We start from the raw sequence: 17,390 nt of genomic DNA, 5'->3' as shown, positions 1-17,390 counted from the left end.
AAAGAAAAGAAAGGCAGCATAATCATCAACCCCCCCCAGGTCTCCCCTTCCCAAAAATAGAATAGGCACATCAACCCGCAAATCCCTCCTCCCGCACAAAAAAACTAACAAAATGGAACAGGCATATTGACCCCCAAATCCTGCTCCCCACACAAAAAAAAGATTGAGTGAAAAACACAGATTATTAAAATGATAAGACTGAAAAAAGGAGTCTATAGTCCTGTCCACATCCAAAATGCAGAAAAAAGCCTGGGCAACATTGTCTAGGCCCAGCAGCAGGCTCTTCCCTTTTTGGTATAGAGCAACCGATCAAAAGACAAGCAGCCTGGTCTCTCCCTCTGCACTCGCTTCGATGCCTCAATCTCCCTTGTCTCTTTTATCTGTGAACAATGGAAGCTATAGTCGGGGAAATGGAGCCAAACATCGGCTTGCAGCCTGCCCACTACAAGGTTCACACATGCTGCCTCTGCCCACTGGAATCCTCTTGGATACTGCAGAGTGCTGGTACACCAAATGATCTACAAACTTCTGCACTCACTTTCATGTTTCAGTCACTTTAATTGGTGAAATGGGGTCAAGCATCGGCTCATGTGCCATCCTGCAGCTTTCTCGCCATGAGATTCGCTCACGTTGCCTCTGCCTCCTGGAATGCTGTAGGAGGCTGCAGAGTGCTGAAGCACCCATACAATCCCCAAACAGTAAAACACAGGCAGCAGCAGTGCCAGAATTGCATTCAAGACGAGAAGAAAGACATAAAAGTAAAAAAAAAAGTACACATTATTTATGACAGTTCTAGTAGTATTATACTGTTGTATATTTAACTCTATGTTGTAGATGTACTTCCTGTAAATGCACGAATTGATATAATTTTTAAAAATTATCTGTAAGTATTATTGTGTTAATATTATTTTAAGTGTGTACTGTGTTTTGCACCTTGGTGCCAAAGGAATGTCGTTTTGTTTAGCTGTATACGTGTGTACAGTTGATGATAAACTTGAATTTGGAATATGAAGCAATTGGAGACATGGGCTAGTGTGGTGCTCAGGGGTTAGTGTTTGCATCTCCGTTATTCATTTTTATGTCAAGTTTTTCGATGTGAGTATACGTGCCACAATTAGCAAGTTGGCTAATACTAAATTAGGATCCTTGTCGATAATAGTGAATTGCAAAGAGATCTTGATCAGTCTGAGAGATAGGCTAAGGAATGATTGATTCCAAAGAGAATTGCAGCATCTCAGTAGCATTACAAGTGCACATATATACAAATATTAGAAAGAAAGAAAGAAAGAAAAAGAGAGAGAGAGAGAGAGAGAGAGAGAGAGAGAGAGAGAGAGAGAGAGAGAGAGAGAGAGAGAGAGAGAGAGAGAGAGAGAGAGAGAGAGAGAGAGAGAGAGAGAGAGAGAGAGAGAGAGAGAGAGAGAGAGAGAGAGTGAGAGTGAGAGAGAGAGAGAGAGAGAGAGAGAGAGAGAGAGAGAGAGAGAGAGAGAGAGAGGAGAGAGAGAGAGAGGAGAGAAAAAAAAAAAAAAAAGAAAATGAATTAAAAAAAGTTGCCTCAAACAAATACTTACCTGGCAGGGGAGAGACCGTGATCATGAAGGTGGTTCTCCCAGGATGAGGCTATCTCATTGTACTTCGGGTGTGCTGAGGCCTGCGATGTCTCCAAATGCGGGATACTCGACTGCAAAATTTGTGGTAGTGGGGGACTGCGTTCGTGCTAAATTTTTAGAAAACAGTTGCCTCAAACAGTCTAACAGGAGGGGGCCATCACTTCCCCAGTTGTAGGGTGACTAATTTTAGAGCCTAATAGCTGAGGGTAAGAATGATCTCATATAGTGTTCTTTGGAGTGGCGCATTTGTCTTAGTTTATTACAAAAAATGCTTCTGTGTTCAGCTAAGGTGGCATGCAGAGGGCGAGAAACATTGTCCAGAATTGCCAGGATTTTCTGTAGGGTCCTGTCTTCTCCCACAGCCTCCACTGTGTCTAGTCTGACTCCTATAACAGAGCCTGCCTTTCTAATCAGTTTATTGAGCCTGTTGGCATTTCCCATGTTGATGCCATTACCTCAGCACACCACCGCATAGATTGTACTGGCGACAAGTCAAGACACTTTTTATTGTCGTTTCGACCATAACTGCTGGGACAGTACACAGTAAAAATGGGACAATGTTTTTCAGGACCATGGTGCTACATGAAACAGTACAAAAACTACGTAAAAACAACACAGAAAAAAAAACTACACTGGACTACAGACCTACCCAGGACTGCATAAAATGCACAAAACAGTGCAGGCATTACAGTAAATAATAAACAAGACAATAGGCACAGTAGAGGGCAGTAAGTTGGTATCAGTCCAGGTTCTGGGTATTGAGGAGTCTGATGGTCATGAGAGCCTGAATGTTTTGGTGCCTTTTCCCAGATGGCAGGAGGGAGAAGAGTTTGTATGAGGGATGCATGGGGTCCTTCATAATGCTGTTTGCTTTGCGGATGCAGCGTGTAGTGTAAATGTCTGTAATGGAGGGAAGAGAGACCCCAGTGATCTTCTCAGCTGACCTCACTAACCGTTGCAGGGTCTTGCGATCTGAGATGGTGCAATTTCCGAACCAGGCAATAATGCAGCTGCTCAGGATGCTCTCAATACAGCCCCTGTAGAATGTGGTGAGGATGGAGGGTGGGAGATGGACTTTCCATAGCCTTTGCAGAAAGTAAAGACACTGCTGGGCTTTCTTTGCTATGGAGCTGGTGTTGAGGGACCAGGTGAGATTCTCCACTAGGTGAACACCAAGAAATTTGGTGCTCTTAATGATCTCAACCGAGGAGCCGTCGATGTTCAGCGGGGAGTGGTCGCTCCATGCCCTCCTGAAGTCAACAGCCATTTCTTTTGTTTTGTTCACACTCAGAGACAAGTTGTTGGCTCTGCACCAGTCTGTTAGCTGCTGCACCTCCTCTCTGTAAGCTGACTCGTTGTTCTTGCTGATGAGACCCACCACGGTTGTGTCATCTGCGAACTTGATGATGTGGTTCGAGCTGAGTGTTGCAGCACAGTCATGGATCAGCAGAGTGAGTGGCAGTGTACTGAGCACACAGCCCGGGGGGGGGGGGGGGCCATGCTCAGTGTGATGGTGTTGGAGATGCTGAATCTGATCCGGAATGACTGAAGTCTCCCAGTCAGGAAGTCTAGAATCCAGTTGCAGAGGGAGGTGTTCAGACCCAGTAGGCTCAGCTTTCCAATCAGTTTCTGAGGGATGATTGTGTTGAATGCTGAACTGAAGTCTAAGAACAGCATCCGAACATACATGTCTTTTTTGTCCAGGTGGAGGGTGATGGCATTGACATCATCTGTTGAACAGTTGGGACGGTACGCAAACTGCAGTGGCTCCAGTGGTGGTGGGGGGGGGGGGGGGTTAGCAGGGTCTTGATGTGCCTCATGACGAGCCTCTCGAAACAGTTCATGATGATGGATGTGAGTGCAACCGTCCCAGTAGTCATTGAGGCAGGAAACTGAAGACCTTCGGCACGGGGACAATGGTGGCGGCCTTGAAGCATGTTGGAATGGTGGCGCTGCTCAGGGAGATGTTGAAGATGTCAGTGAGTACACCTGCTAGCTGGTCTGTACATCCTTTAAGCACTCTACCAGGAATATTGTCTGGTCCAGCAGCCTTCTGTGGGTTAACCCTGCGCAGGGTTCCTCTCACATCGGCCACAGTGAGACACAGCACCTGGTCATTTGGAGGAGGGGTGGACTTCCTCACCACCACGTCATTTTCTGCCTCAAAACGAACATAGAAGTTATTCAGCGCATCTGGGAGGGAGGCATCACCTGCACAGTCAGGTGATGTTGTCCTGTAATTGGTTTTGTCCTGAATGCCCTTCCACATGCGCGGTGTGTTGCTGCTCTCCTGGAAGTGGCTGTGGATTCGCTGGGCGTGTGCACGCTTTGCCTCTCTGATGTCCTGACAACAGACTGGTAGAACATGTGAAGGTAAGGCCTGCATATTCCAAAGGATATCAGTCTCCTCAGGAAGTAGAGTCGACTCTGGCTCTTCTTGTACACAGCCTCTGTGTTGGTGTTCCACTCAAGTCTATCATCCAGCTGCACCCCCAGGAACTTGTAGGTCCTCATCTCATCCACTTCCTCACCATCAATAGTAACAGGGAGCAATGCAGGCTTAGTTTTCCTAAAGGCCATCACTGTCTCCTTTGGCAAATGAATTTCAACTTGGATAAGCGTGAGGTGATGCACTTTGGGCATTCTAAGCAGGGTAGGACTTGTCAGTCACAACACTGTATGTGTTGTGGAACAGAGGGACATGGAGCACAGGTCGCCAAAAGTGGTCGCACTGATATTCACAATTTAAGCCATATTTGAATTGACATTGTGTCAACGAAATTGAAGTATCTACAACCACAGAAGAATTACCCCTTGATTCATATTAACCATTTCTTGATGCTATACTTACTCAATACCAGCCCAGATGTGAAGGATGGTCACTATGATTTCACCTCAGGAGTTCAGCACTTTGGTCATATTTAGTTCAAGTCATGTACTTTGCCAGACTACATGGAATCGATTGAATTGGCTGAAGTCTGGGTTCTTATACCTCAGTAGAAGTTCAGACAAGCATTAAGCTGTACTTATTTTGCCTGATTAGAGTAACTTTTTCTTAGTACACAGCTTAATATAAATTCACACTCGGTCTAGTAAACTGCATATGGTCAGTTCTTATTACTGCTCAAAATCAAGGCAGGACATCCTTCTTCCTGGATGAACAGGGAATTCCTGACCCATGTGTGAGTGTACACATCAATTGCCAATGGGGTGAGTTATAGGATGGTGACTTTTATCCAGAGAATTGTATCTCACTAAGTGTATGGGAAGAAAACTACATATACCCAACGACTTCTGCCTCCCAAGTAATACTGTGATGAAGATCATGATTTTATAGAAAGAATATAGGTTGATACTAGATTGTCTCCGTTTTAAAGAATGGCCAATGTGTGGAATGGACAATGGAATTAGAGGACTAACTGAAGGTCTTTTGAACAGATTTGAGGAAAAAATGCTCGAGATCTCCTGAACAAGGATAGCTGGAGTATGTTAAATGTTGGAACAGTAATGGAGGTAGTTATGTCCCTTGACAGTAAGTAGAGGAAAGTTCTGTTTAATCTACATACCAACTTTACAAATGGACATATAGTGTAGATGAATTTTGGGAAAAAGTTGCAATTCTGAACTTGGTCAAAATAATTGTCATCAGACATTTGCTATGAAATGCATCTTATTTTGAAAAGAAGCCTGGAAGGCATTTGACATTAGATGCATATATATTATGGAATTTGCATAATTTCTTTCCTTATGTTTGCTGGGACAAATTTAAAATCTTCTTAAGGGTCAAAGGTTTTAGCTGAGGAGATGTAATCTTTTTTGAAGCAGAGTTTTTGTTTTGAGAATCATGTCCAGCCCACCTTCCCGAAGGACCTTGAACGACTCCTCATTTAGCACAAGTGCAATCCCCAGGCCCTGTCATTATAATTTTAATTTTTTTTCCTGTCCCTGGTGTAATAATCGCTGGAATGGATAAGACAGCAATTACTAGAGTTGTGGGAGATACTGGTACAGTGTGGCCACCAGTCAGAGTTGGCACATTGGTGCTAATAAGTAATGGAGAAAATCACACAAGTTTATTTTCTGTGAAGTTCATAATTTATGACAAATTATTTCCACTACAGCTGTTCTTCTCAGGCAGAGGGACTTCTAGTCCTAAGGAATGGAAGCTTCCTGCGCAAGAATGGGCTCGATATGAGAATGAGGCTTTGTTTAGTGGCAAAGAAATTCAAGATGATTAGACCACCAACCTCGGCTGTACGAGCATGACACCAATAAACCTTTTCAACTCTGTGTGCTTCAACTATACCCACTCGTCAGATTATCTTTCATTTACCATGCAATAGGGTTTCAACCTGTTAACTCAACCCTCTTTTCTCAGCTCTATCTCCCTTTCATGTCACTGAGTCTCAGTTCGGTGTGCAGGGCAAGCCATTCTGAGGTAATCAGACAGCAAGAGCTCAGCAAATCATCTCATGCATCAACGCACTCCAGCTTCTTAGGAGGAGAGGTTAGGTAGGACATGGGCTGGCTGATGAATGCTGGATTTTTTTTTAAAGTTTAGAGAGGCGATAATCCCTGAAGCAAAACAGTTTAAATTATACAGTATTGAACTATCACTGTCCATGTGCAATAGTTAGTTGGGTTGCTTTCCTTTCCTTTCAGATGTACGAGTTTTTACTTTTAGAAATAAAGCAGACCTGTTTAAACTACATGGTTGTCCATCTATTTCTTAGAAAGCAGGTAATTAAAAATTGCAGTAATGTGGATTGATCTGTATCATCTCAATATGTTTCAGGTTTTAAAATAAAATTGTAAAATTCTATGAAAGGGTTCCTTGGAAATGAGTGTGAAAAGTCAAGCTGTGAATTTCTTGATGACAGCTACTCTGTTGAAACATCTGGCCTCAGTGAAATGTTGATTTGGAGTTGATATGAAAGTAATGCAAGCAACTTTTACAGTGTTGATCACCCAAGCTATCATGGGAATTTGCATTTCCATTAATTTCTTTCATAAATTCTTGTTAATTGGTCTTTTTTGCCTAAAATAGATTTGATCCAATTAACTAGTTTCAATATAGCACAGGAGGCTTTTTCTCACAACTGAATTAAGAGTAGGTTAGTTTTGAATTATTTTACTACTATTTTCCTATTTTTATAACTCATCTTTAAACAACTCGTTTTTTGTTATCTCATGCATCCTCTTTAACCCTAGCAAATTATTGCTTCAAAATGAGATTTTGGGTTTTTTAAGAGAACGATCCCACAAATGAAAGGATTAATGTATCAGGAGCATTTGAGATTCTGTGCTTGTACTCACTGGAGTTTAGAAGAATGAGGGGAGATCTCATTGAAACCTATCAAATACTGTGTTGAAAGGCCTAGATGAAATGGACATGGAGAGAATGTTTCCTGTAGTGGACAGAGGGCATAGCCTCAGAACAGAAGGGCTTTAGAACAGAGATGGGGAGGAATTTCTTTAGTTGTAGTATGGTGAATCTGTGGAATTCATTACCATGGAAGGCTGTGGAAGTCAAGTCATTGCATATATTTAAAGCAGAGGTTGTTAAGGTTCTTCATTAGTCAGGGCATCATAGGTTACAGGGAGAATTCAGGAGAATGGGAGGGAGATAGGAAATCGGCCATAATGGAATGTGGAGCAGACGTGGTGGCTGAGTGGCCTAATTCTGCTTCTATGTCTTATGGTCTGATATGAGTTCCATACGTGATACATTTGGAATAGAGAGTGCAATTCAGTCATGAAATGTATGAGTGTATCCCTTGTTCCTTCATACTGATTGGCAGCAGCATCTTCTCCAGTCTAGTATCAATGTTTATCACTCTTTTGACCTGCTGATTTTTTTTTCTCCTTCATTCTTTGTCTAGTGATTTACCCTCAGTTGCAGAAATCAAGTTCACTGCACACTGGCTATGATGACAAACATCCATGATTTTTAATGATTTGAAAGGAGGAGGAGTATACTGCATATTCTTCCTTGTTCTTATCTCTCCATCGGGTCTTGTGCAAGCTGGAAATAAACTTCTGAATTGTTGTGTGGATTGGATCTTCAGATTTTTAAAATTGCTTTCAGCTCTCCAAAGCTTGGATTATCAGAACAAAAGAATGTTGCAGCACAAGAAATGGATTAAGACCATTCAACCCATCATATCCATGCTTGACTGTCATTGGGCTTGGGTTGTATGAAAGTCAAGGTGGCGTTTTCCCCTGAAGTAGGAGCAGTTAGATTACATTAGAAAGGTAGATAGATTAGCTTCATTTGTCGTATGTACGTTGGACCATACAGTGTCCAACATATATTAGCCAACATAGTATGTCCACAACTCACTAACCCTAATCCGTAAGTCTTTGCAATATGGGAAGAAACTGGAGCATCTAGAGGAAATCCACACACTCACAAGGGGAATTGAACCCCAATCGTTGATCGCTGGCTTGTGCTGTAGGGTGATGTGCTAACTGATACACTACCAAGCCACCCCTCTGAGTTTTACCATCCTAGTCCTTGTAAGGGGTAGGTTTTAAATTCAGCACAGATTGTAAGCTGAAGGGCCTGTACTGTGCTATACTGTTCTATGTTGTAATGTGCTAATAAGTGTATGACTGCTCAAAATATGCTCATGGTAGATTTCTGTAGTCTGGAATAAAGTTTCTTTGCTTAGGCTGCTTTTGAATTGAAGCTTCAAATTTAAAAGATCAATTTCTCATCCCAGTATTACAATATGCCTGATATTAATAGAAAGTTTTGTTTGGGAAGTCAAAGGAATTCACGGTACAAATCATCTAAAAACATTACATGACTGAATTGTACTCTCTTGTTCAACAGACAAACCTGATCAGATGGCACTCCATTCATCCAAGTAATTTATGTCAGATTCTGAAACATTTTCTCTTTCACATTTATTCACATTGAAACATTGACTTTGGGCATTCAGATTTATGAGAATGGATTTATTAAATTACAGTGGTAATTCAGTTTATTATTGTCATGTGTACAGTGCATATTATCCATAGAGATCCCACACTTTACTAATCCTAAGTTGTGCGCCTCTTCTTTGGTATGCAGGAGGAAACGGAGCACATAGAGAAAGTCCACATACAAACTCCTTACAGGCGTTAGTGGAATTGACCTCCCAGTATGCTACAGTGCCTCCCCACTTTGTGAATATGCTGGTAAGAAACCACTGCGCCAGTGCAGGATAGTCTGTAAATGATTCTGACCCATAGTGGGGTAAAATAAAATTGGCCTTTAGCTACAATTGATTGGCTATATTGGCCAAAATAACAAAGGAGGTGCAAGGTACTCCTCCCCTCCGCTAGCCTGCAGGTCACCCTTGGACAAGGTGTAGAACCTACTTAGGCCCTTCTTCCCCCTGTTTCCCCCCCCAGATCAGGGTCACATGAGAGCAGGTGGTGTATAGCATAAGTCCTGGTTATGTGACTGTTGATGCCAGAAAATCTCTGAAGAGTATTGATAATGGCTGAGGTCACCTGCCTTATAAAGTGGTCACTGCCCAGAAGAAGACAATAGCAAACCATTTCTGTAGAAAGATTTGCCAAGACCAATCATGGTCATGGTCCATGATTGCCCACATTATACGACATGGCACATAATGACGATGATACTGGGCATGCTGTGTTATTCACATGGCTGACACAAAACTCTTGGAAGAGATATTCTGTGATGAGTTAACCAGTGCTCTCGATGTGGCCTTCTCAACATTGAGACTCGATGTAGATTAGTGAACCGCTTGCTCTAGCACTTCTGCTCCTCCTGCAAAAAAGTGGCCAAGCATTTTAATTTCAATCCCCCTTCTCATTACGACATGTTAGTCCTTACCATCCTGTTCTGCCACAATGAGGCACTCGGGTAGGAGGAGCAACACTTCAGATTCCATCTAGGTAGCCTCCAGCCCAATAGCATGAACATCAATTTCTCCAACACTGGGTAATACTTTTCCCCTTCCTCTTCCATCATCTTCACACCATAGTTCCCCACTATGGCCTCTCACCTCTTCTCCTCACGTGCCTATCACCTTCTCCTGGTACCCCCTTCTCCCATAATCTACTCTTTTCTCCCATCAGATTCCTTCTTCTCCAGCCCTTCATCTTTTCCAATCACCTTCCAGGTTTTTATTTAATTTCCCCTCCTCCACCCACCTGGCTTCACCAATCACCTTCTAGCTTGTCCTCCTTCCCTTCTCCCCACCTTATTCTGGCATCATCCCCCTTCCTTTCCTGTCCTGATGAAAAGTCTCGGCCCAAAACGTCGACTGTTTATTTATTTCTGTCGATGCTGGCTGCTGAGTTCCTGCGGCATTTTGTGTATTGCTCTAGATTTCCAGCTTCTGCAGATTTTCTTGTGTTTATGATTTACCATATATATATATATCCTTCATAATTTTGTATACCTCTATCAAATCTCCCCTAATTCTCCCATGTTTCAGGGAATAAAGTCCTAACCTATTCAACCTTACCCTGTAACTCAGGTCCCCAAATCCTGCCAACATCCTTGAAAATGTTACTTTCTTCATTGGAAGTATATTGAAAGATATTCTTGCCTTCATATGGCTGAAACTATTGAGTATAAGTGATGGGACATCATGTTGTAACTCTACACAATGTATTGACAACACATTATCACCTTGTTTGATAAAATAAATATTGAATGTACGGTTTCCATTGGCGGTATTAATACCAAAGGGCAAATCAGCAGGAGTATGGATAATCTTAAGGATTGTAGCACAGTGTGGCAGAATGACACTGACTGTAAAACTGCTGCCTCAAAGTTGCATCAACTTGTGACCTCCAGCGCTGTTTGTGTGGAGACTGAACATTCTCCCTGTAACTGTGTGGGTTTCCTCCAGATACTCTGATTTTCTCCCACATTCCAGAGATATGCTGGTTAATGGGCACCATGAATTGATTTAGTGTGTTGGTGAGTCTTAGAATCTGGAAAGATTTGGTGAGAATGAAGGAAAAATGAGATACATGGAAGTTTAGAGGGAGTGCCATTACCCTGTGAGTCAACATAAATAAATTAAATGGACTCAAATGCCGGACATGTCATAAATAAATATGGAAGAGATTCACAGAGATACCAAAGGGGAGGATATGGAAAAATTTTAAATTAACAATGAGAATTTTACTTTTAAACTCTGGAGCCATTTTTGTTGGATGTGGGCAGCCTACTTGGTCTAAAATCAGACTGATTTCTACTGTTATTTTCAGCTTCCTGGCCTGAGGCAAGGTACACATTCCCTTCTTGATAGCTGCAGATTCTAAAAGTCCTAAAAAGATGGATTTCTTGTATTATTACTCTGAATTGTTCAAAATAATCAAACAGGAGGCAGTACGTTGATGTCTTTGCCAGACTTGATAATTAGTTTGGGGATCAGGTTAGTGACAGTGCAAATGGGAATTCCTGATCAGAGCAATTTTGGTGAACAGCAGGTGATTTACAGCAAGTGCTTTCATGGAAATTTCTGTACTCTTGAGTATTTGACTGAATGCATGAAACATAATACAATAATTGTCCCTGTGCTACTCAGTAGATGTCTCCTCTCCTCCCCCACCAGCACTAATTCATGCCTGTTATATTATAGAGAGTAACCTCTGACTATCAAGCAATCAGCAATATTGGTCTCCAGTACACATACTGAAAATTCCCTTTTTGCTATGTCACCAAGTAAGATATGAGACACTCTTAGAGTAGTGTTGGTTGCACAATAATGTAAGAGACTCTACATTGGAAGCATATAGTAGATTTAACTACAAGCCCCATTTCCAGAAAAGTTGGGATATTTTCCAAAATGTAATAAAAACAAAAATCTGTGATATGTTAATCCACGTGAACCTTTAGTTAACTGACAAAAGTACAAAGAAAAGATTTTCAATAGTTTTACTGACCCTTAATTGTATTTTGTAAATATACACAAATTTAGAATTTGATGGCTGCAACACACTCAACAAAAGTTGGGACAGAGGCATGTTTACCATTGTGTTACATCACCTTTCCTTTTAATAACACTTTTAATCGTTTTGGAACTGAGGATACTAATTGTAGTAGATTTACAATTGGAAATTTTGTCCGTTCTTGCTTGATATAAGACTTCAGCTGCTCAACAGTCCATGGTCTCCGTTGCCTGATTCTCCTCTTCATGATGCGCCATACATTTTGAATAGGAGATCGATCTGGACTGGCAGCAGGCCAGTCAAGCACACGCACTCTGTATCTACAAAGCCACGCTGTTGTAGCCCGTGCAGAATGTGGTCTGGCATTGACCTGCTGAAATAAGCATGGACGTCCCAGGAAGAGACGTCGCCTTGATGGCAACATATGTTTCTTTAAAATCCTGATATATGCCTCAGAGTCAATGGCACCTTCACATGCGTGCAACTCACCCATGCCGTGGGCACTGATGCACCTCCATACCATCACAGATGCTGACTTTTGCACCTTTCGCTGATAATAATCAGGATGGTTGTTTTCATCTTTGGCATGGAGAACTCGACGCCCGTTTTTTCCAAAATCTAGCTGAAATGTGGACTCATCTGACCACAGCACACAGTTCCACAGTCTTTCGGTTCATCTGAGATAAGCTCGGGCCTAGAGAACTCGCCGGCGTTTCTGCATAGAGTTCCTCCTGTATGGCTTCCTCCTTGTGTTTCAAGTTGTATTTCTGGATGCAGCGACGGACTGTGTTAAGTGACAATGGTTTTCCAAAGTACTTCTGAACCCAGGTGGCTATAATTGTCACAGTAGCATGACGGTTTCTTAGGCAGTGCCACCTGCGGGCTCGAAGATCACATGCATTCAACAGTGGTTTCCAACCTTGCCCGTTACGCACTGAGATGTCTCTGAATCTTTTCACAATATTATGTACTGTAGATGTTGAAAGACCTAAATTCTCTGCAATCTTGTGTTGGGAAATGTTCCTTTTGAACTGACCAACAATTCTCTCAGGAATTTTGGCACAAAGGGGTGAGCCACGACCCATCCTTGCTTGCAAAGACAGAGCCTTTGATGGATGCTACTTTTATACCCAGTCATGATACCTTACCTGCTACCAATTAGCCTGCTTAATGTGGAGTCTTCCAAACTGGTGTTACTTGAATATTCTGTGCACTTTTCAATCTTATTTTAACTCTGTCCCAACTTTTGTTGAGTGTGTTGCAGCCATCAAATTCTAATTTTGTGTATATTTAAAAAATACAATTAAGTTGGTCAATAAAACTACTGAAAATCTTTTCTTTGTACTTTTGTCAGTTAAATAAAGGTTAACGTGAATTAACATATCACAGATTTTTGTTTTTATTGCATTTTGGAAAATATCCCAACTTTTCTGGAAATGGGGTTTGTATATACTTGAGCTTTGGGTATCTCATGCCTAGAATTGATGATGCAGATTATGAATATTCAGGAATTGAAGTGTTCTCAATCTGCTGCCTTTTAAGGTTCATGATAGTGCTGTGAATTATGACTATTACAAATTGCTGTTGCTTCAAACAATAAGTTTTTTTTAAATCTCATTTGAACTTGCTGTCACTGGTGTTTCTGTAGGAGAGGAGCCACAGCCTAGTGGTGTGACACTATTACAGCTTGGGGCACCTGAGTTTGGTGTTCAATCCTGGCGCCCTCTGTAAGGAGTTTGTATGTCCACCCTGTGGAATGTGCGGGTTTCCTCTAGTTGCTCTGGTTTCTTCTCACGGTCCAAAGATGTACCAGCTAGTAGCTTAATTGGTAAATTGTCCTGTGAGTAGGCTAGGGTTAAACTGGTGGGTTGCTGGCAGCGCAGCTCAAAGGACTGGAAGGGCCTTTTCACACTATAACTAAATTAAATAAAGATTAATCAAATAAAATAGCTTAAAAACATATGTTGTCATGTTTTGCCTGATACATTAGGGGCCCTTTAAGAAACTCTTAGATAGGCATATGGATGATAGAAAGATAGGAAGGAAGGTTTAGATAGAGTAGGTAAAAAGGTTTTATAACTGAAGGGCTTGAAGTGTACTGCAGTGTTCCACAATGCAATAGAATAAAAACTAGAACAAAATGAAAATTAAGCTGGAGGAGTGATGCACCATCAATAACTCACTCTGAGACGTAAAGGCGAGATATCGGCTTTTATTGACTGGAAGAAGGAACAAGCAGTGAGTGACCACCGTACTACATCCTGGAGACTGAGAGGCCTGGCTCAGGCCTCATTCGCCTTTATACAGGGGTCTGTGGGAGGAGCCACAGGAGCAGTCAGCAGGGGGCGTGTCCAGACAGGTATATGTAGTTCACCACAAGGAGACATCTGACCCTTTGTTCCTTTCTCCACCTTTCAAAAAGATACTTCATCATTCACCTCAGTGCATTTCCTCTGCTGGCGTTTTATCTCTTGACTCCTTAAAATCCAAAAATCCATCAGTCTCTCTGCTAATACATAGTGATTGAACCTCCATGTTCCTTTTTCATTGAGAGTTCAAGGTTCAACATTGCTTAATGCCATTTCTAGTACACAAGTGTAAAGGAGAACAAAATAATTGTTACTCTGGATCAAATGCAGCACAAAAAACACAAAAGTTAAAGAACACGGTAATACTAAAACAAAATGATAAATATAAATACATAGATCGTTTATTACATAGATTGATAGTGCATAAAGTGACACTAGGCTGTATCTGAGGTGACTGACAAGTCATAATTAAGTAGTGGTGGAGTTATAGGCTGGAGGTGTTGATCAGCCTTATTGCTTGAGGAAAGTAACTGTTTTTAAGTATGGTGCTCTTGGCATGGATGCTATGTAGCTTGCTTCCTGATAGGAATGGGGCAAACAGTCCATGAGCAGGGTATGTGGGGTCCTCTTTTCCAGAACCTTCCTGTACATATGTCCTTGATTATGGGTAGGTTGGTGACAGAGATTTGTTGCTCTTTGGGGAAGGACTCTCCTTTGGTTTCCATCTTGAGTGGCGTACTCTTTATTTTGAGACTAAATCCTCTTTCTCTAGTATTTTATCCCTGGCAGATGATATAATCCTTTTATCTACCCTGAAGCCCTGTAAGAATTCTATTGATATTTATTTAGAGATACAGAATGGAGTAGTCCTTTCCAGCCCAAAGAGCTGCCCCTCCCAGTAGCCCACCTATTTAACCGTAGCCTAATCACAGGATAATTTACAATGACTAAGTAACCTACTAACCAGTACGTTTTTGGCCTGTGGGAGGAAACCCACGTGCTCACAGGAAGTACGTACAAACTCCCTAAAGATGGTGTCAGAACTGAACTCTGAACGCTGATACCCTGAGCTGTAATAGCATTGTTAACTGCTATGCTACCAAGGCACCTGGACCTTTGCCAGCAAAATTTTGACTGTTTTAATGAGAACACTTCTAAAGAAGAGTGTGCAGTCTAAGTCTGCAATCTCTCCATCATCCCAGGAGTCAATCTGATGAATGTTTGTTGCACTCGTTCACATGTGGTAGGGAGACCAGCCCTGTACATTGCCATAATGAAATGGAGGGGCAAGGCAGACACTGGTAGGTGAGTTAGGTGGAGTGAGTGATGGTGGGCAAATGGAGCCAGGTTGGAGGAGGAAGGGGAGGACCAGAGTTGGGAGGGGGAGGGAGGGGAGGTGGTAATAGGCGGAAGCAGACAAGGGAAAAAAGGCTCGGTGGTGGAAAGATGAAGGCAGAAACAGACAATGGAAGATGATGTGTGGAGATACAAAGTGCAAGGGCTATTTGCTGATAAGTAAAGATTAAAGAAAATTAAAATGTTAGCTTTATTTGTCCCATGTACTGTACATCGGAACCTGTAAATGTACAGTGAAATGTATACATCGTTACATCAATGACCAACATAGTCTTTGGATGTGCTGGGGGCAGCCTGCAAGTATCACCACGCTTCTAGTGCCAGTGTAGCATGCCCACAATTTTGTAACCCTGACCTATATGTCTTTGGATTGTGAGTGAAAACTGGAGCACCTAGAGGAAGCCAATGTAGTCTCTTTATAGACGGTGGTAGGAGCTGAATCCCGATCTTGCATCGGGAGCTGTAAAGTGAAAAGCTAACTGCTTTGCTAATGTGCTGCACCACTTTGTGAATATTCTGGTAAGTAGCAACATAGTGGCACCTGTACCTGTGCAGGATAGCCCGAAAGGTAATTCTGATCTGCATTGGTGTAAAATGAGATTGTCTCATGTCTAGCATCCTCAACCATGAGGACCTAGCTACCATTAGAACACCAAAGGACCTGGAGGATTTGGAAGTGTGGTGACACTTGTGGGCTACCCCTGTCAAAATTCTCAGATCGTGTTGGTCGCTTGGGCAAAAACGACACATTTCAATGTGTGCAGATCTGGTATGAATCTGAGTGCAATTTCACTCTGGACTACTCGCGGATTCAGGTTTTCCTTTGCTGAATTCGAATATTTCCCTATCCTTTGGCTTCCTGCTCTTTGATGGAAACATTGTAAATGTTGTCCTTTGATCTAATTCTATCTTTAACTTTTGTTGTTAGCCATGCCCAGATCACATTTCCTGTTGGATTTTAGTGCCTTAAAGGGATATACTGTATATTTGTTATAAATTATGTGTATTTCCTTAAATGCCAGTAGTTGTTTATAGTTGAAAATTCTCAGTTTCAATAACGTCATATGATAGTTCTCTGACTGCCACCTAAAAGTTGCTCTTAATACTGAATATACTGATCTGTTCAAACCATCACATACATTTGTAAAATGTATCCTCTGAATTATTACTGTTAATTTGGTTTTCCCCATTTACAAGTAGATTAAGACAAGTAGATTAGCACCATGGTGACACAGTGGTTAGAGCAAAGCTTTTACAGCTTGGAGCATCAGAGCTCAGTTCCGACGTCATCGATAGGGAATCTGCACGTCTTCCTCGTGAACGCGTGGGTTTCCTCTGGTTGCTCCCGTTTCCTCCCACAGTCCAAAGATGGTAGGTTAATTGGTGGTTGTAAGTTGTCCCCTGATTAGGCTAGGGTTAAATTGGGGGAATTGCTGGTGGCCAGAAGGGCCTGTTCAGCATTGTCTCTGTAAATCATAAAATAAATAGATGATTCTGAGCAACACAAAGTGCTAGAGGAACTCAGAAAGTCAGCTCACATCTATGGAGGGGATTAAACAGTATTCTGCTGATGCCTCGTGATTTTGTTCTTACCCTTGTTACATATGCCTGTCTTTTTGCAAGTAATCGATACTGATGTTTCCTGTCTTTTGTTTGTTAGTAGCTCCTCCCAATTGCATTTTTGATTTTCTAGCTAGGATCCCGTTCCTTGGTTCTGCCTTTACCTATTTCTATACACTACGGTTAGGATTACCCCTCTTTTTTTTTCATTTTGCCTGTCTTTTTTAACGATCACTTTGTCAACCCATCTTTGCTTAGGCTATTAGTCTGTTCCTATTTATTTCTATTTATACTATTAATTTAGCCATCCTAGTCATGACAAAACTGCTTCAGTCGTTAACCCTGTTTCCCTTTCCATCTGCATGTGCAAGAAATGGGGTCTGAGATCTGAGCTCCAATATTGGTCTACATTTGAGCCATACATGGTAAAACAATTTGGCAAAGATAGCATAGATCAATCTGTGGCATAGTTCATTTTGCTCTCAATTTGAACAATCTTATAGACCAATTCATTTCTCAAACTACAGAACTATTTTTTCCGAATTTTCTTCCGTTCAGTTCATCTCATCTCTGATTGTTGTTTCTAAGCCCACTTTAGAATTTGAATATTCACTGTCTGGCAAGGTGCTGC

At 41.8% G+C, this 17,390-nt stretch overlaps 1 protein-coding gene and 1 non-coding gene across 10 annotated transcripts in view; both read left to right on the top strand.

Annotated features, from left to right (window-relative positions):
- Positions 1–17,390, top strand: part of fam120b (family with sequence similarity 120 member B) — a 199,709-nt gene that overhangs the window by 52,133 nt on the left and 130,186 nt on the right. The window lies entirely within an intron of this gene.
- On the top strand, positions 1,561–1,724 carry LOC132403352 (U1 spliceosomal RNA). Its single transcript, XR_009515257.1, has one exon. It is a non-coding gene; the product is annotated as a U1 spliceosomal RNA (small nuclear RNA).

Source organism: Hypanus sabinus, chromosome 12 (genome assembly GCF_030144855.1).
Source record: "Hypanus sabinus isolate sHypSab1 chromosome 12, sHypSab1.hap1, whole genome shotgun sequence".
Lineage (NCBI taxonomy): Eukaryota > Metazoa > Chordata > Chondrichthyes > Myliobatiformes > Dasyatidae > Hypanus > Hypanus sabinus.
This window is presented reverse-complemented; position numbering and strand designations above follow the sequence as displayed.